General features: G+C 37.7%; 1 long non-coding RNA gene across 1 annotated transcript in view; it reads left to right on the top strand.

Moving 5' to 3' along the window:
- Positions 1-20914, top strand: part of LOC141393569 (uncharacterized) — a 41234-nt gene extending 20320 nt beyond the window's left edge. The window contains exon 3 of the long non-coding RNA XR_012410122.1: positions 20881-20914. This is a non-coding gene — a long non-coding RNA (uncharacterized lncRNA). The remainder of the gene's footprint in view (positions 1-20880) is intronic.
- Positions 20915-21702: the final 788 nt, after the last annotated feature.

Raw genomic sequence — 21702 nt, 5'->3', positions numbered from 1 at the left:
ACAATTTTTTTCACCCATCATCAGACTTATAAACGTGGATTTTTTAAACAATTTTTTTCACCCATCATCAGACTTATAAACGTGGATTTTTTAAACAATTTTTTTCACCCATCATCAGACTTATAAACGTGGATTTTTTAAACAATTTTTTTCACCCATCATCAGACTTATAAACGTGGATTTTTTAAACAATTTTTTTCACCCATCATCAGACTTATAAACGTGGATTTTTTAAACAATTTTTTTCACCCATCATCAGACTTATAAACGTGGATTTTTTAAACAATTCTTTTCACCCATCATCAGACTTATAAACGTGGATTTTTTAAACAATTTTTTTCACCCATCATCAGACTTATAAACGTGGATTTTTTAAACAATTTTTTTCACCCATCATCAGACTTATAAACGTGGATTTTTTAAACAATTTTTTTCACCCATCATCAGACTTATAAACGTGGATTTTTTAAACAATTTTTTTCACCCATCATCAGACTTATAAACGTGGATTTTTTAAACAATTTTTTTCACCCATCATCAGACTTATAAACGTGGATTTTTTAAACAATTTTTTTCACCCATCATCAGACTTATAAACGTGGATTTTTTAAACAATTTTTTTCACCCATCATCAGACTTATAAACGTGGATTTTTTAAACAATTTTTTTCACCCATCATCAGACTTATAAACGTGGATTTTTTAAACAATTTTTTTCACCCATCATCAGACTTATAAACGTGGATTTTTTAAACAATTTTTTTCACCCATCATCAGACTTATAAACGTGGATTTTTTAAACAATTTTTTTCACCCATCATCAGACTTATAAACGTGGATTTTTTAAACAATTTTTTTCACCCATCATCAGACTTATAAACGTGGATTTTTTAAACAATTTTTTTCACCCATCATCAGACTTATAAACGTGGATTTTTTAAACAATTTTTTTCACCCATCATCAGACTTATAAACGTGGATTTTTTAAACAATTTTTTTCACCCATCATCAGACTTATAAACGTGGATTTTTTAAACAATTTTTTTCACCCATCATCAGACTTATAAACGTGGATTTTTTAAACAATTTTTTTCACCCATCATCAGAGTTATAAACGTGGATTTTTTAAACAATTTTTTTCACCCATCATCAGACTTATAAACGTGGATTTTTTAAACAATTTTTTTCACCCATCATCAGACTTATAAACGTGGATTTTTTAAACAATTTTTTTCACCCATCATCAGACTTATAAACGTGGATTTTTTAAACAATTTTTTTCACCCATCATCAGACTTATAAACGTGGATTTTTTAAACAATTTTTTTCACCCATCATCAGACTTATAAACGTGGATTTTTTAAACAATTTTTTTCACCCATCATCAGACTTATAAACGTGGATTTTTTAAACAATTTTTTTCACCCATCATCAGACTTATAAACGTGGATTTTTTAAACAATTTTTTTCACCCATCATCAGACTTATAAACGTGGATTTTTTAAACAATTTTTTTCACCCATCATCAGACTTATAAACGTGGATTTTTTAAACAATTTTTTTCACCCATCATCAGACTTATAAACGTGGATTTTTTAAACAATTTTTTTCACCCATCATCAGACTTATAAACGTGGATTTTTTAAACAATTTTTTTCACCCATCATCAGACTTATAAACGTGGATTTTTTAAAAAAAATTTTTCCCCATTATAAATAATATTTTTTCACCATTATATTTTTGCCCATTATAAATAATATTTTTTCACCTATCATCACACCAATAAACGTGGATTTTTTAAATAATATTTTTTCACCTATCATCAGACCAATAAACGTGGATTTTTTAAATAATATTTTTTCACCTATCATCAGACCAATAAACATGGATTTTTTAAACAATATTTTTTCACCTATCATCAGACCAATAAACGTGGATTTTTTAAATAATATTTTTTCACCTATCATCAGACCAATAAACGTGGATTTTTTAAATAATATTTTTTCACCTATCATCACACCAATAAACGTGGATTTTTTAAATAATATTTTTTCACCTATCATCAGACCAATAAACGTGGATTTTTTAAATAATATTTTTTCACCTATCATCAGACCAATAAACGTGGATTTTTTAAATAATATTTTTTCACCTATCATCAGACCAATAAACGTGGATTTTTTAAATAATATTTTTTCACCTATCATCAGACCAATAAACGTGGATTTTTTAAATAATATTTTTTCACCTATCATCAGACCAATAAACGTGGATTTTTTAAATAATATTTTTTCACCTATCATCAGACCAATAAACGTGGATTTTTTAAATAATATTTTTTCACCTATCATCAGACCAATAAACGTGGATTTTTTAAATAATATTTTTTCACCTATCATCAGACCAATAAACGTGGATTTTTTAAATAATATTTTTTCACCTATCATCAGACCAATAAACGTGGATTTTTTAAATAATATTTTTTCACCTATCATCAGACCAATAAACGTGGATTTTTTAAATAATATTTTTTCACCTATCATCAGACCAATAAACGTGGATTTTTTAAATAATATTTTTTCACCTATCATCAGACCAATAAACGTGGATTTTTTAAATAATATTTTTTCACCTATCATCAGACCAATAAACGTGGATTTTTTAAATAATATTTTTTCACCTATCATCAGACCAATAAACGTGGATTTTTTAAATAATATTTTTTCACCTATCATCAGACCAATAAACGTGGATTTTTTAAATAATATTTTTTCACCTATCATCAGACCAATAAACGTGGATTTTTTAAATAATATTTTTTCACCTATCATCAGACCAATAAACGTGGATTTTTTAAATAATATTTTTTCACCTATCATCAGACCAATAAACGTGGATTTTTTAAACAATATTTTTTCACCTATCATCAGACCAATAAACGTGGATTTTTTTAAACAATATTTTTTCACCTATCATCAGACCAATAAACGTGGATTTTTTAAACAATATTTTTTCACCTATCATCAGACCAATAAACGTGGATTTTTTAAACAATATTTTTTCACCTATCATCAGACCAATAAACGTGGATTTTTTAAACAATATTTTTTCACCTATCATCAGACCAATAAACGTGGATTTTTTAAACAATATTTTTCACCTATCATCAGACTTATAAACCTGGATTTTTTAAACAATATTTTTCACCTATCATGAGACCAATAAACGTGGATTTTTTAAACAATATTTTTTTACCCATCATCAGACTTATAAACGTGGATTTTTTAAACAATATTTTTTTACCCATCATCAGACTTATAAACGTGGATTTTTTAAACAATTTTTTTCACCCATCATCAGACCAATAAACGTGGATTTTTTAAACAATATTTTTTTACCCATCATCAGACTTATAAACGTGGATTTTTTAAACAATTTTTTTCATCCATCATCAGACTTATAAACGTGGATTTTTTAAACAATTTTTTTCACCCATCATCAGACTTATAAACGTAGATTTTTTAAACAATTTTTTCACCCATCATCAGACTTATAAACGTGGACTTTTTAAACAATTTTTTTCACCCATCATCAGACGTATAAACGTGGATTTTTTAAACAGTTTTTTTAACAAATCTTCAGACTTATAAACGTGGATTTTTTAACAATTTTTTTCATCCATCATCAGACTTATAAACGTGGATCTTTTAAACAAATTTTTTCACCCATCATCAGACTTATAAACGTGGATTTTTTAAACAATTTTTTCACCCATCATCAGAATTATAAACGTGGATCTTTTAAACAATTTTTTTCACCCATCATCAGACTTATAAACGTGGATTTTTTAACAATTTTTTTCATCCATCATCAGACTTATAAACGTGGATCTTTTAAACAAATTTTTTCACCCATCATCAGACTTATAAACGTGGATTTTTTAAACAATTTTTTCACCCATCATCAGAATTATAAACGTGGATCTTTTAAACAATTTTTTTCACCCATCATCAGACTTATAAACGTGGATTTTTTAACAATTTTTTTCATCCATCATCAGACTTATAAACGTGGATCTTTTAAACAATTTTTTTCACCCATCATCAGACTTATAAACGTGGATTTTTTAAACAATTTTTTCACCCATCATCAGACCAATAAACAAGGATTTTTAAACAATTTTTTTTTCGCCCATCATCAGATCAATAAACAAGGATTTTTAAACAATTTTTTTCGCCCATCATCAGACCAATAAACAAGGATTTTTAAACATTTTTTTTTTTCGCCCAATAAAAGTGGATTTTTAAACAATTTTTTCACCTATCATCGACAACAAATGTTGATTTTTTAAAGAATATTTTTCAACCGCCTTTACAACAATAAAGCTGATTATACCCTCCACCATATGGAGGGTATAATTAAATTTGTCATTCCGTTTGTAACACATCGAAATACTCGTCGGAGTATATATATTATTGATCAGCATAAAATTCTATGTCGATTTAACCATGTCCGTCCGTCCGTCTGTCTGTTGAGATCAAGGTACAGCTCGCAATTGTAAAGATAGAGAGTCAACATTTGGTGCAGAAGTTTTTATTACTTGCAGGATGGTTGGTATTGAAAATGGGATATATCGGTCCACGTTTTGATATAGCCCCCATAGAACGGTACCTCCCGATTTACGGTATTTTAAGATTTTAGCTTCATTATCCTACCAAAATGGCTGAAATTTGGTATTTAGTTATCGTTGGATGTATAACACTTTCCACCTGAAATTTGTTGGTATAAGTTCATGCGTTCATATAGCCCCCATAGAACGGTACCTCCCGATATTCGGTATTTTGGAGGTTTTAGCTTCATTATCCCACCAAAATGGCTGTAATTTGGCACTTAGTTATCGTTGGGTGTATAGAACTTTCCACCTGAAATTTTTTGCCATAGGTTCACGCCTTCATATAGCCCCCATAGAACGGTACCTCCCGATATTCGGTATTTTTTTTTTTTTGGTTTTAGTTTCATTATCCCACCAAAATGGTTGAAATTTTGTAATTAGGCGGAGCTAAGTACTTTCGTAGATGAAAGGAAACTAATTACTCCATTCTCTTTCAATTTAATTTTGGTGGAGGGTAAAAAAAGTTCGGTCCGGCCGAACTTAACGTTTTCTTACTTGTTTAAAGAATATTTTTCCAACCGCCTTCACAGCAATAAAGGTGATTTTTTAAACAATATTATTTTACCCATCATCAGACCAATAAACGTTGATTTTTTAAACAATATTTTTTAACCTATCATCAGACCAATAAATGTGAATAAATGTGAATTTTTTAAGCAATATTTGTCCACCCATCATCACCAATAAACGTGGTTTTTTAAACAGTTTTTTTTTAACCGCCTTCCCAACAATAAATGTGAATTTTTAAGCAATTTTTTTCAACGCCTTCACAACAATAAATGTGAGTTTTTTAAAGAGTATTTTTCCAACCGCCTTCACAACAATAAAGGTGAATTTTTTAAACAATCTTTTTCACCCATCATCTGACCAATAAACGAGGATTTTTTAATCAATATTTTTTAACCAATAACGTATATTTTTTAAAAATATTTTTTCATAGAGTGACCGATACTTTACCTTTAACTACGATGAAAAGATTACAAATTTAAAGTCCCTTGTGATTGTAGTCTCCTCATGTCCAAATTCCTTGAATTTTCCCTACCAAAAGCTCTGTTCCTTTACGTGCAAAAATCGTCAAGTTTTAACACTTTTTACTCGAAAAGCGTTCCTTTTTTACTTCAGGCACCATACAATGCATATGGGAGCAGTTTACAACTGTTACTACTTTTGCCGGTTTTGCCATTTTCAAAAGTAAAGGAACATACCCAAATACTTTGAGAGCAGCCCTCCATTCTTGAGAAGTATGCCAATTTATAGTTATATTTTATTTTTTCTTTATTTTAAATTAATGGATGTATGTTGGAATGCGTTTGTGTGTAAATAAACGAACGTACGAGTGAACGATCCCTGTGACAGCATGTGTGTCGCTTTGTGTGTGTGTTTGTGTGGTGGTATAAATGCAACATTTTCACATGATGATGATTTTTAACATGGTAAATTACAGACATGAAACCAAAGAGGCGAGAAACGACTCCATTTTGGCTGAGTTATAGAATGTTTAAAGCCAAGCTAAACATGTGAGAATCAACAACAACAAACACACATACAAACTACTGATATATTGTTGTCTTTAAGTCAAATAATCAAAATCCCAACAAAAAACAGTAGCAACAACAAAATTGCTTCAAAATATTTATGAACAACAAAAAAGGAAGACAAAGGAAGAAATATACGACACACATACACACATAACAGCAGCAGCAAATAACACCCAGCAACAGAGAATTAGAGAATTATAATGTAAAGAAGGAATGAGTAGAGGAATTATTTATACTCATCGCAAAGCTTTAACTACCAACATAAACCCCACAGACTTAGAGGCGCCTAATGCGAAATAATTTGTATTAAAAGATATGAAATTCTGTTTTTTTTCTTCTTTTTTTTGGTTTGGTGAGCCTATTTTATTTGTTAAAGGGGTACTCGCCATTATTTATTATCGTAGATTAAATTTAATTCCCACAAATAAATTGACTTGATGCCAAGGGCTATGTTTTACCAAAAGCTATTTGTACAAATATTGAAAAAAAGAACTGCAAGATTTTATGGACTCCAATGAAGTGCAAATTTTAATTGATAGTGGCTTTATGACGCCATGACTATTTAAATACGCCCTTGGGAGAAGCATACCTTATTGCTACCACACTCGTCTACTGGATGCGTGTACTGGTATACCCAGTGAATTAAGTAGATGCATATCAAAAAAACAGTGGCATGCATTTCAGCGGTACAACGAGACTAAAGTTTTGCCTTTCCCTATCAAAAGAAAAAAAAATACAATAGTGTAGTCAGGGTCACAACGACTTCCCCCTGTTAAAATTTCAACGAGATCAAAAATATGGACTTGAATTAAACTGATCGCAAAATGTTGCACTTTTGAATAGGAGGTACCTTAAGGAATGGGTCGATATTCATCTTGGAACTGGATCTAATTTTGGGAGTCAAAACTTTTTTGTGGACTTCCTCAAGACAGATCCGACGTAGTAGTCTTGAAGACCTTCGCATGTCCAAACTGTGAAACCCGCCACGATTCAGACTCTCGAAGCCAAAAAGACATCATCCCAGTTTGAAACTAGACCAGGATGAACCTACGGATCCAGGATCATTTCAAAGCAGTCAGAGGAGGGGTTTTGATTGCTCCCGTGACGCAGCCCTTTGTACACTCGATAGTTTGGACAGTAGCGCCTTATTAACGAGTGCTTGTCACTAGACAAGGCCACCATAGGTTAAGAAGAACAACGATTTCATACAGTAAGTGTATGACTTGTGGTATGAGTTTCCAAATTTTCCCAATGTAGTTCTTGGAGGGGGTAGGGTGATGATTTTTCCTTTCCATGTCAAGCGACGGTCTAGGAATGTACCAAGGTATTTAGCTATCTCCAGTGTAACATTGTTGTTGTTGCATAAGTTCGGACAGGATTGTTAATTATTTGTCACTTCTTCGTACTACTACATCATCAGCATAAACCACCACCTTATTACCTCAACACCTCACCAATTATGTGTTTGTGTTCGTGTATTTTTTTCACCATGGGAGCGGCAATTTGTCCCGGAATGCCTACTCCGAGCTCTTCTAGTCCGTGCCGGGATAGAAATGAACCCCGGGCCAGTATGGATCTGTTCCGTTTGCCAGATCCGCAACCACCACATTTCAACAATGGTGAGATGTAATGGATGTATGGAATGGGTGCATTTTCGTGGGTGCTCTGGCCTTAGTAGCACCCGGGATTACAGCGACAGGTATGTTGCTGCTTGCTGCGTCAGCACATCACCCAGTGCCAGTGCCCTTCTACGTCGTCGTCTGACTCTTCGTCGTCATCGGAATACGAGACGCCCCCGCAGTCTCCCCAACAACAAAAACAAATGTAGCATCTAACACCACATGTTGTTGTTCAACGGCCCGGAAATGCATCATTCCTGCAATTCAAATGCAACGGTCTCCGCAATAAGGTAGGTGAAATTTTATACTTTATGAGTCGCAAACACATCATGGTTGCCGCGATCCAGGAAACAAAGCTCACTGCCACCTGTAGCTTTCGTTGTGATGGTTACAACGTTTTGCGGAAGGATCGCACAAGAAGCGAAGGAGGAGGATTTGCTTTATAATACACCAGTCTGTCCAGTACAGACCTATCTCGCTTAAGCTTGGCTCTAGTGACCCATACATGGAGTGTATGGTGGTAGCAGTAAAGTGTGGTACTACCGAGGTAGAGCTGCTTAATGTGTACATACCGCCGATGAATAGCTGTGCCCGGCGTTATATGCCCAATATTAGTTTGCTTTTAGAGGGCGATAACCGTCTGGTGCTAGGGGACTTCAATGCTCATCATGTGCTTTGACATTCCATCCTAGGTAATGACCAGAGGGGTACAGCGCTGGCAGAGCAAATCGATAGCTCCACGTTTTGCGCGGTGAATGAAGACGCTCCTACGAGGATTAGAGGAAACTGCCACAGCTCGCCATATATCACAATTGTGGCACCAGGTCTGATAAATGACGTATCCTGGCAATCCGTCATTTCCCTTAGTTCGGACCACCTCCCTATCATCGTCTCCGTAAACAGACCACCCGACTTCATAACCTCTGGACGCAGTACTTTCCTGAACAATGGGAAAGCTGATTGGCAAGGTTTTAGAGAATTTACCAATCACCGCTTTAGACAATTGCCCACCCCCTGAGATCCTCGGGTAGCTGTGAGAACTTTCCGAGATATCATCACTAAAGCAGCCGCTCGCTACATACCTGCTGGTCGAATACCCGAAATAAGACCAAATTTCCCAGCAGAGGCGAAGCAAATGAACGTGATGAGCTTCGTCGTACGAACCCCGAAGACCCAAGAGTTAGAGAACTTACTCTTGAAGTCAACAGGCTAGTAGGCGAACATAAGCGGAAAAAGTGGCTAGACCATCTGAAGCAATGCAACATTGGTGCAGGAATAAGTAAATTGTGGGCACCGGTTAAATCACTCTCGAGTCCGGAAAAGAAGGATGACAGAACGGCTGTTACTTTTAACGGCGTGACAGTAACTGACCCAAAGAGGTGCGCGTGATATTTTAACCGGCAGTTCATAGAGCACCCCTAGAGTGATAGGGCGAAGAGAAGTGTGCTACGCCCTATAAGAAGAGCCCTTCCAGCCGCGGAGGTACCACCACGATGTTGCAGGTGCCATCCGAAACGCGAAATCATCCAAAGCGTTGGGTCCACACAGAATATCGATGGTAATGCTTAAGCAACTGGATGAACCTGGAGTTGAGTATTTAACAAGTGTTCTCAACCTATCGTTAGCCACCCACGTTGTACCAGATGCCTGGAAAGTTGGCAGGGTGGTCCCGCTACTGAAGCCTGGCAAGGATGCCAGCAGAGGTGAATCGTACAGGCCGATTTCACTCCTGTCGCCAGTAGCAAAGATCCTAGAGGCGCTACTCCTCCCCACGATGAGAAAGTGTTTTACAGTTACCCAACATCAACATGGATTTCGGAAAATGCATAGTACAACAACAGCATTAGATGCCATATCCACACATATCAGTAGAGGACTGAACCAGAAAAGGCCGTGCGACCGAACAGTCATGGTGTCTCTTGACCTATCGAAGGCTTTCGATACCGTCAACCATGCTAAGCTGTTCGAGGATATAGAGAAAACTAATCTCCAGCCATGTTTGAAACTTTGGGTAATCAACTATATGTGTGGACGCCAGTCGTTTGTAGAATTCAGAAACAAGAAGTCCAAAACCCGTAGATTGAAACAGGAATTTCCCCAAGGAAGTGTAATATCTTCGTAAGTGTTTAACCTCTACCTTTCTGAAATTCCAAACCCTCCAGACGGCATAGAGATCGCGATGTATGCGGATGATTGTACGATTTTGGCGTCGCGTCCTATCGTCGATGACATATATGATAGCTTAAATGTCTACATAGCTGACCTAGTGCAGTTCTTCCATTTGAGGAATATGAAAATATCCGCCGCTAAATCCACAGCCACGCTGTTCACCACATGGACTGCTGAGATGAGGCTCCCACTGAACATATTGGTTGATGGTGCACTGATTCCGACCACTAACTACCCTAAAATACTGGGTGTAACGTTCGATAGCATGTTCAAGTCGTCCGCGCATGCCACAACTATTTGCAATAAGATCAGAAGTAGGAACAAGGTTCTCAAGTCGCTGGCCGGCAGCACATGGGGTGCTGATAAAGAAACCTTGTTGACCACCTACAATGCAATAGGCCGGTCTGTGCTAAGCTATGCGGCGCCAGCGTGGTCTGCAAAGGTTAGCGCATCGCAGTGGAAGAAGATTCAAACCTGCCAGAATGCCACCCTGTGCGTCAGCACAATAAGATGTTGTCGATGCTGTAGCTTCTTGGGTGTTACCGCAGTGAGCATCCCTGTCACGATTTAATGGACAGGCACCCCCACCCAGGCACGTCAGGTGAGACCTTCATGATCTAGAGAGAGAGAGGTCCAAAGGTATAAAAGAGAACCGCTAGATCAACGAGCCTATCAGGCAGGCTTGAATCTCATTCGAAGATACAGTATGAATGCCGTACTTGGAGACCATCCCCCATCCATCGCAGCAGAAGAACGACAGCTGCCAAGGCAAACACGAGTGGTTGTAGCTCAGTTAAGATCCGGACGATGCAGCCGCCTCAATTCGTATTGGGCCAGAATTGACGCCACGATACCCAACATATGCCCAGCATGTCGATTGGGACCACACGATACTCTGCATTTATTCAACTGCCCAGCTAACCCCACTCACCTGTCTCCTCATTCTTTATGGACGCAACCCGTCCAGGTTGCAGAATTCTTGAGTCTGGATACAGAGGAACTTGATAACTGAAATAATACACGAACGAACATATATGCGTTGCTACAACAACAACAACCACCTTATTATTCAGCTTGAAATACGCAAGTATTCCGGTTATTACCAGAAGCCAGAATATTTGTGAGAGAACTTCACCTTGCGGTTTACATCTCTTAACAGTATCTTATGCACGAATTGATCGCCTGCTATTCAAGATCTTTTCAAACCAATTCACTAGAGTGGAGGAAATTTTTGTGTTGATGAATTTTCCATATTCTTCGCAACGTGCCGAAACAACTTATGTAAGGCTCGTAACAAACATGAGTTGGTTCGGCACGTTGACCTTGAAGTTAGTATGCTGAGATTTACTGATATTTGTGGAATCTTCTTGTGTCTTAATTTCAAAATTCAGTAAAAGTTTCAACCTTTTCGTTTTCAAAGAAGAACCAATAATTGTTTAATGCAGGGGTGCCAAGTTGGTGGTTTTCCCGCTACTTGTGGTGATTTTTGACGTAAAAAAACCACTGTTTCAGCAGGAATGTCAACTGTTTTAAGGTAAAAATCGCTACAGACCTATGGTGCATATGTGGCTGTAGCGATTTTTACCTGGGAACAAATGGCATCCCTGGTTTAATGTGTGACTTGGCTTCCCTGATTTGGGAATGTACAATTTGGAAGTCGTCAACGCTCTGAATTTACCCCATTCGCTTCTGGGATTTCAATGTGGGTTATACTTGACTCCATGTATAGAGATTTGAAAATGGATCACCCTGTGATTCTTGTGAATATACTTAGGGTCTAAAACCATTATTTCAATGAGGCACATTTTCATCGCATCGTATCATTAGCTTAAAGGCTTTGGGTATGAAATTATACAGAGAACAAGTAAAAAAAGTATCAGTCGGCTTGGCCGACAGAGATATACCCTCAGCATGTGTATATTGAAACTATAATTGTTCCACAAACACAAACATCCCATACGGGACAAGGGGAGACTTCTCTCATATCAATGAGTGCACCCCGATTCATATTAGCTCAATGATATATTGAAACTATTTTTTCCCAAAAAACGTATGTATTTAGAAGGTTTTAAAAATTGTGGACGTATAAACCGACAAAAATGATTATTAGATTAAAGTGCAGAGGAAATACTTAAAGGAATGGATCAACATTGACCATTATGGAAGTTGATCTCCAGCCACTACATATGGTACCATAGGGGGGTTTTACTCCCTTCGGGCTGTTTGCTTAAGAAGTGTGGATTTGCCCCTGAAAAAACTTTTACCATCGTAAGTGAGGCATCGAATGCAATGCAGTAGCAAGTCTTAAAGTGAACTTATCCGAAATTTTGTTTGGGTGGTACTGCATGAAGTGGACTAATATAGTCAATATTTGAACCTGATGTATATCTGGTAGATATATTAGGATGTGTAAGGTATGGACCAATTCGGCCACTCCCTTCAAAAGTTACCGTACGAACAATTTTTCCGAATATTTTTGAAATGTTGTGGGGGAGGTACCTGAAGGAGTGGACCGAGTGGCTTATCTTCGAACACAAACTATGTTTGGACAAAATATTACTAAGGCTGAATTTTGGACCGAATCGGCAGATCCGTTCGAGAGTTATCTTGCGCTCCAACCACTTCACACCGTGTCATAGGGTTTTTTTGCAACTTTCAGGCTATTATCTCAGGAAGTATGGACGTGCCCCTGATGAAACTTTTACCGTCGTGTAGGGGGTGGTGAATACAAGTTGCTAAAACAAAAATCAAAGCGATTCGAGAGATGGTCCTAAACTAAACTTATCCGAAATTTCGTGTGGAAGGTACCAGAAGGAGTGGACCGATTGAGTCCATATTGGAACCACATCTAAGTCTGGTACATATTTCACGATGGGCAAAGTATGAACCACATCGGTTACCCCCTTTAAGAGATATCGTGCGCACAAATTTTCCGAACATTTTCGAACTTTTGTGGGGGAGGTACCGGAAGGACTCGACCGATATTGCCCATCTTCGAACTTAATCTAAGTTTGGGCAACATATTACGAAAGCCAAAATTTGAACCGAATCGGTTCATCCGTTCGAGAGTTATCGTGCGCTCCAGCCAGCAGGACAGACAGACAGACCGACAGACAGACGTACGGACATGGCTAGATCGACTCCAAATTGTCTGAAACACATTTCGTCAAAACATACTTGGGGTCTAAAACCATTATTTCGATGAGGCACATTTTCATCGTATCAAAGTGTATATACCCTCCATAGCCTAAAGGCTGAGGGTATAAAAAGTGCACCGCAGCAGAGTAAACGATGTTTATTAGGGAGTTCATATTGGGTTTGCATCTTTTCTTTATGTCTCTGTCGGTAAACCGATTTTTATGCTACTAAACAAATTATATTGAAATGCCAAATGTTAGGCTGTCAGCATAGAAGACACCCCATTAAAATTAAACTATGTATTCTGATAAAACCGTAATTGAATTATTGACACTTTACGGGGAATTCTATTTGTAAATGTCATAGAATTTTCTTAACGAATAATATTTGTGTGCCAAAATGCATATTGTTAAGAAATATTTACTCTGTTGACATTATATTTTACTAATTTGTCAACGTATTATGGAATCAATGTGGCTCATCAACAAAAATAAATGAATCTGGCAAAGCTTAATAAATATAATTTACACAGAAAAAATTGGAATAAAGGTGATTGATTACACATGATAAGTACAGAATGAACAGACATCAAAAAATGAATATGTATACACCAATATCTGAAAAAAAGTATTTAATGGACCCCGAAGAAATATCTTCCTTTACTCGAAAATAAATAAATTTTGTACACTGAACGATTTTCAGAAATTACAATCTGACTGTTATTTTCGACTCTCTTAAACGTTGTCTTAAACGTCATAACCTGGCTCTTGTGAGAGCTTGAATATCAACACTGAAGTTATAGAAAGTGTTACCTCAAATCAGGGTATTGCTTTTGAACCTTAGTAGAAGATGCACCCATTTCAAACATTTCAGCCTATTAGAATAAAAATAAAATGTTATGTAAGGAAGATAACTTTCTGACAATTTTTGGGTTGCGACTATTCTACAAAATTTCTTCCGCTGTATCTTAATTTTTGAATTATTTAATTAAAGTCTTTTCACAACATCAACATCATCAGATGCCTGTAATGCAATTAACATTTGGTACATTTGCATATAAGAAAGCAACAAGATGATGGAGCAGAAGAAGAAGTTCATTAAATATATTTTATGGTTGACAAAGACACACTGCATTTTGTACAGAGAAATAATTTTCTATGAATGATGCATTTGAAAGGCTAAAATTTACATTTTCTCTAGAATATATCCTGTTGGAGTAATGACGTCGGTATTAGGGTAGATAAAAAATCTAATTAGAACCAATACCCCTAAAGTATACAAAATACCATGAATGGACAGGGGAGAGGTCATCTCAGAAACATCATTACAATGAGAGTACCTTTTTTTTTATAGAACATTGTTCGACACCAATTTTGGAGAAGTTCTACATGTCTGAAATATTCTCAGGAAATACATATAGTCCAACATTATGCTGAGTGTCAATCAAAGTTTAAAAAAGGTGTGAAGCCTAGGCGGGTATGCTAAACATACATAGCAATATGGTGACACCGGTATGGGGTAACGCAGACTAACTATACAAAGTGGTCTAAATGGTCCATTCACAAACAATTTGTGATGAGACAGGGATTCGAGAGTTCAATTACATGATTTTTACTAATAAATTTCCGGACTGAGGATAATAAATACTACCATTTTATACTCAAATGTCAAGTACTTTTGCTGTTCTTTCCTGCTGATTATTAAAAAAGTAACCGGATAAAAAGTCTCAAGTTCTTTCCGATGACTTCAACAATATGTTGGCGTCTCAGAGGTATGTAGATGAATCCATCTTACATTTTGCTCAGTTCTAAGATTTTAATTAATTTTCATACTTTAGTGCACCAATCTAAGAAATAACTCAATAACTTATCATCAATTCGATCCACCCCATTAAGATTATATAAAACAAACTTTCCATGTACGGCTAATAAATGAACAATCGTCAATTGTCCCTTGATATTTGTTGTCATTCATCATCTATGCATGCATTTCTCATCCATGTACATATGCACTCGCACTACTACTTCTTCTTCTTCTTCAGCATATTCTCTAGTATCTCTGACTTTAGGCAACTTGCAAAACGGATGATGGATGTCATTGTTGGTTACTTACATTTGTACAATAATGACAGTATTTTGTATACGACGAATACACACAGTTTGGCTATGGCAGTTAACATACTTACAATCATATGAATGTATGTATGTATGTACATTGTTTCACATCCAAGTATGAATAGCTTTCTTTCCGATTTTGTTAAAAATCTTTGGAGAACTTCTGGGTCATTGTTCTTTTCGTCTGACGTTTGACAGCAAAAGTATGACAGGCCTACTAAATGAAATTTAATAAGGAAATCAAATCGGCCTCATTCCGGTATATATGTATGTATGTACGCCTAACTGACAATCTGCATGTCTCTTTGTCTGACTGACTGCCTGGCTGCCTGCCTATCTATTGTCCCATCATTAGTAGACCACAAAGTTGGGAATTAAATTAAAATTCATTCTTCTTAGAAGAAGCACCCAATACAGGCACGTAGAAATTAAATTGAATAAAAATGAATTACTCCCTGTTCTAAATTAGACGGATGGTCTAGATAACAGATGTATCCAGAAATATTTGAGAAACAATTGAATTAGAAACCTAAAAAACGATTGATAGATTGTGTGTGAAGTTATAATTAGACAAAAAATCAAAATATGTTCAAGAAATCCTCACTGTCTTCTTTTCTTCCGACTAACTTCTTTCCCATTTCTATTCCTATTAAGCAACTTCTATCAATATGATCAATTAGGATTCTGAGTTGATCGGTTATAACTTTAAGTATGTCGGCGTGTTTCGATCTGGTGCTATCTGCCATATTCCGTTTTTGCATGTTTCACATTGGCGTCTAAATTTTAAATTTAAGCAATTGTTGCTGAAAAACAATCCTTATTCCAGCACGATATTACATACATAAATATGTATGTTCGCACAACATCACGGAAAGGTAGTCTTTTCTCATATCAATAAGTGCACGGCGATTCATATTGGATCCATGATATGGCTAGTCTACAGCAGACGGCTCAAAGGACCATCTACACTACGGTAGTCCACCCAAAGGGTCATCCACTCTACAGAAGACGAACCAAAGGGTCACCCACTCTACAGTAGACAACTCAATGGACCATCTTCTCGCACCAAGCGGTCATCTACTCCACAGTAGACAACTAAATGCACAATCTACTCTACAGTAGACGACCCAACGGGCCATCTACTTGACAGACAGCCCAAAGGGTCATCTACCCTACAGTAGACGCCTCAAAGGGCCATCTACTCTACAGTAGACGACCCAACGGGCCATCTACTCTCTAGTAGACGACCCAAAGGCCCAACTACTCTCTAGTGGACGACCAACGGGCCATCTACTCTCTAGTAGACGACCCAAAGGGCAATCTACTCACTAGTAGACGACCCAAAGGGCCTTATACTCTCTAGTAGACGACCCAAAGTGCCATATACTCTCTAGTAGACGACCCAAAGGGCCATCTACTCTCTAGTAGACGACCCAAAGGGCCATATACTCTCTAGTAGACGACTCAAAGTGCCATCTACTCTCTAGTAGACGCCTCAAAGGGCCATCTACTCTCTAGTAGACGACCCAAAGGACAATCTACTCTACAGTAGACAATTCAATGCACCATCTACTCTACAGTATACGACCCAACGGGCCATCTACTCTACAGTAGACAACTTAATGCACCATCTACTCGACAGTAGACGACCCAACGGGCCATCTACTTGACAGACAGCCCAAAGGGTCATCTACTCTCTAGTAGACGCCACAAAGGGCTATCTACTCTCTAGTAGACGCCTCAAAGGGCCATCTACTCTCTAGTAGACGACACAAAGGGTCTAGTGGACGACCCAAAGGGCCATATACTCTCTAGTAGACGACCCAAAGGGCCATCTACTCTCTAGTGGACGACCAACGGGCCATCTTTTCTCTAGTAGACGACCCAAAGGGCCTTATACTCTCTAGTAGACGACCCAAAGGGCCATATACTCTCTAGTAGACGACCCAAAGGGCCATCTACTCTCTAGTAGACGACCCAAAGGGCCATCTACTCTCTAGTCGACGAGCCAATGGCAATCTACTCTACAGTAGACAATTCAATGCACCATCTACTCTACAGAAGACGACCCAACGGGCCATCTACTCTACAGTAGACAACTTAATGCACCATCTACAGAAGACAACCTAACTGGCCATCTACTCGAAAGCAGACGACCCATCGGGCCATCTACTCGACAGTAGACGACCCAAAGGGCCAACTACTCTGCAGTAGACAACTCAATGGACCATCTTCTCGCCCCAAGCGGTCATCTACTCTACAGTAGACGACCCAACGGGCCATCTACTTGACAGAAAGTCCAAAGGGTCACCTACCCTACAGTAGACGAACCATAGTCCATCTATCCAAAGTATACGACTCAAAGGGCCATCTACTCAATTGTAGACGACCCAACGGACCATCTACTCGACGGTAGACGACCCAACAGGCCATGTAATCTACAGCAGAGGACCCAAAGAGCCATCTACTCTCTAGTAGACCACCCAAAGGCCCATCAACTCTCTAGTAGAAGACCCAAAGGGCCATCTATTCTCTATTAGACAACCCAAAGGACCATCTACTACACAGTTGACGGCCCAACAGGCCATCTACACCATAGAAGACAACCCAACTGGCCATCTACTCGACAGTAGACGACCCAAAGGGCCAACTACTCAGCAGTAGACTACTCAAGAGACCATCTTCGCGCCCCAAGCGGTCATCTACTCTGCAGTATACATCTCAATGCACCATCTACTCGGCAGTAGTCTACCCACAGGACCATCTACTCTAAAGTAGACGACCCAACGGACCGTCTACACGACAGTAGACGACCCAACGGGCCATCTACTCGACAGTAGACGACCCAACGTGTCATCTACTCGACAGTAGACAACCCAACGTGTCATCTACTCGATAGTAGACGACCCAACGGGCCATCTACTCTACAGTAGACGACCCAAAGGGCCATCTACTCTCTAGTATACCATCCAAAGGACCATCTACTCGACAGTAGACGACCCAACGGGCCATCTACTCGGCAGTAGAAGGCCCAACGTGCCGTCTACTCGACAGTACAAGACCCAACGTCAACCCAAAGGGCCATCTACTCTCTAGTAGACCATCCAAAGGGCCATCTACTCGGCAGTAGACGACTCAACGGGCCATCTACTCTACAGTAGACGACTCAACGGGCCATATACTCTACAGTAGACGACCCAACGGGCCATCTACTCTACAGTAGACGACCCAAAGGGCCATCTATTCTAAAGTGGACGACTCAAGGGCCATCTACTCGGCAGTAGACGACTCAAGGGCCATCTACTCTACAGTAGACGACTCAACGGGCCATCTACTCTACAGTAGACGACCCAACGGGCCATCTACTCTACAGTATACGACCCAAAGGGCCATCTATTTTAAAGTGGACGACCCAAAGGGTCATCTACTCGATAGTAGACGATCCAACGGGCCATCTACTCGATAGTAGACGACACAACGGGCCATCTACTCGATAGTGGACGACCCAACGGGCCATCTACTCGACAGTAGACGACCCAACGTGCCGTCTACTCGACAGTACAAGACCCAACGTCAACCCAAAGGGCCATCTACTCTCTAGTAGACCATCCAAAGGGCCATCTACTCGGCAGTAGACGACTCAACGGGCCATCTACTCTACAGTAGACGACTCAACGGGCCATCTACTCTACAGTAGACGACCAAACGGGCCACCTACTCTACAGTAGACGACCCAAAGGGCCATCTATTCTAAAGTGGACGACCCAAAGGGCCATCTACTCGATAGTAGACGACCCAACGGGCCATCTACTCGATAGTAGACGACACAAAGGGCCATCTACCCTCTATTAGACCATCCAAAGGGCCATCTACTCGGCAGTAGACGACCCAACGGGCCATCTACTCTACAGTAGACGACCCAAAGGGCCATCTACTCTACAGTGGACGACCCAAATGGCAATCTACTCGACAGAAAACGACACAGGTGTCATTTACTATTTAGTAGACGACTTAAGTGTAAATGCTGCGAACTGTATGGATGAAGGTGCTGAATGCGAACTCCTTAACGGGTCCTTGGAAAAGCCGCCATTTGGATAGAAAACTAAAGGGAAGGAATTGTAGTTACGCAGAATACCGTGAGTTTAAAAGTATATTGTGCATTCTGCTTGGAAAAACGAAAGGAAGAAATATTTTGGTATAATCCAAATTCTTCACAAAAATGTAAAAGCCAAATGATATTAAAAACTATTTGCTTAAACATGTTCATACCAATAACTGCAGCTTGGTTTTAGTTTTAAGCTGGCTAAAATTCTCAGAAAATGCCAGGCAACATTACGCTGACGTTTTTATACTATGGGTGAAAAATGGCAATTTTGTCTTGCCTCGATGTAATAGTCTTGGATTTGAACTATGGCTTCCAGTGTGCAAGGCGAACTTGCAAGCCATGGAACTGCAGTTTTTTTACATTTTAAATGGTTTCGAAAAAAAATGTTTTAGTTATAAAGACTACTTTTTAAGTTCAAGTCATGTTATTATTTAAAAGCCCATATTACGATGTAGGGTATTGAATGGACCACCTTGCCAAATCCATAGCTTGTTTTGTTTGTTATTTTTATTTACATTTTTTTATAATTCAAAATGTGATTGAATGGCCGCCATTATAGGCAGATTTTAACAGCTTAACACAACACGAAACGAAACCAAATACAATTGCATTAATCCATTTGAAATGCAACTTAGCTGAGTGAATTTATTAACGATAAATAAATACAAATATTGAAATCATCCATGCCACAATAGATTTGAGGGAACACGTGGATTTGTCTCGTTTTTTAATCCCAAATAGATTGGTAAATATCATCACAGTTATCCACCAAATAAACGAAAATCCAATAAAATATTTCATATTGTCTGGTCAACAATATTGTCGTGGTTTGCCTTGTCTAACAACAACAGCAACAGCAGACTCGTTCTGTCCCTTTTTTAATCCATTTTGGGTCATTACATTACAAAGAAATCTCCTCCATTCACAAGACGGCGCGTCGGTGGTTATGTCTGCAAGTGTTGGTGGTGGTTTTGGTGATGTTGATGGTGATGATGAAACAAGAACAAGATGTGCATCTAATCCTCTTACATTTATGGGATTATATTCTTCTTCTGCTCCAACGAATAAAATACCAGCCATGAAGATAAGGTGAATTGTGAAAGCCGTTTGCCAACACCAAAGATTATCACAGTACCGAGCAAATGAAGTGAATTGCAGGCGAAGAGGGGGAAAAAGAATGAAACGCTGAATATTTTTCTTTATTCCAAAGAACATCTTGGCGAATATTCCACAGAGGCCCGAAGAAAAGAAAAATACACAAAGAAATGTGTCACAATTCGCAAACATTGTGCCGACTTTAATAAATTTAATCATAAAAAGCTTTTTGTAAAATGGAATGTGCTACGGACAAAAGATATAACAATTATTACAACCATTTTTTATGGAGGAACAAATATTGTTTGTCATAATAAACAACACCTCAAAGGTGTTTCCCCTTTGAAAGGGGTGTGTTTATCACCTTTTCTAGTGACATAACAGTGATAAATGTATCTTTAACAAAGTCATGTCATTTTGTTTCATTTCAGTTGTAAAGATAAATCTCTTAAATTTCGACTCCTGGCACGGAAAGGGAAATTTCTTTTATTCCGGAAATATCAAGATTTTTTGACACTTCACAAATCATCATCACTTTGATTTATATCCCCAAGTGTTTCACCGCTTAGGTTAATTATTTATAATCAAATGTGTGTATATTCATTTATCATTTTATTAAATTAAATTACAATATCCTTTATTAACATTAAAATATACTTATATATGTACATACGTATGTATAAAGATAATATACAACAAATTTATAACAGTTATTAATTATGAAATTAAGCATTGAAAGAAAATGTCACAGGTAATAATGGGTTTTTTACATAACTAATTCCCGGGGAATTATGAAGGAAGAGACAACATTTCTTTGTTCGCCCATTTTGGGGTGTTTGGAATTGATAACATTGTAATTTATAATAAAACTATAACACTTGCGAATCGGCTGGAGTAATGAATAGATTATTTGACAACTATAATTGCTTAGAACATTTGTAATCTCACAAAGCTAAATTACACTGGCACTCTGTATCACAGTTGCTATCATTGGCCAAAAATAGCAAGATTAATGATAAATCTGTCGAGCAATTTCTGTGGGATCATTCTTTCATAACAATCTGTGACTTAAAGGAAATGGGTGTATTCCGATTTCAATTCTTTTAGTCCCAACGTTTAAAAATGTATTAAAAACAATTAAAATCAAGGGGTTTCCGCTCTTGCATAATTTCATTCAATTATGTATTTTATTTTAACCCTGACCATAGAACATGAGTCTTTCATCAGTGGGCAGATCGAATACCTCCTACCCA

Source organism: Musca autumnalis, unplaced genomic scaffold (assembly GCF_047663935.1).
Source record: "Musca autumnalis isolate F117 unplaced genomic scaffold, ASM4766393v1 scaffold_2, whole genome shotgun sequence".
NCBI lineage: Eukaryota > Metazoa > Arthropoda > Insecta > Diptera > Muscidae > Musca > Musca autumnalis.
The sequence above is the reverse complement of the archived record's forward strand: the minus strand, read 5'-3'. Positions and strand labels throughout refer to the sequence as shown.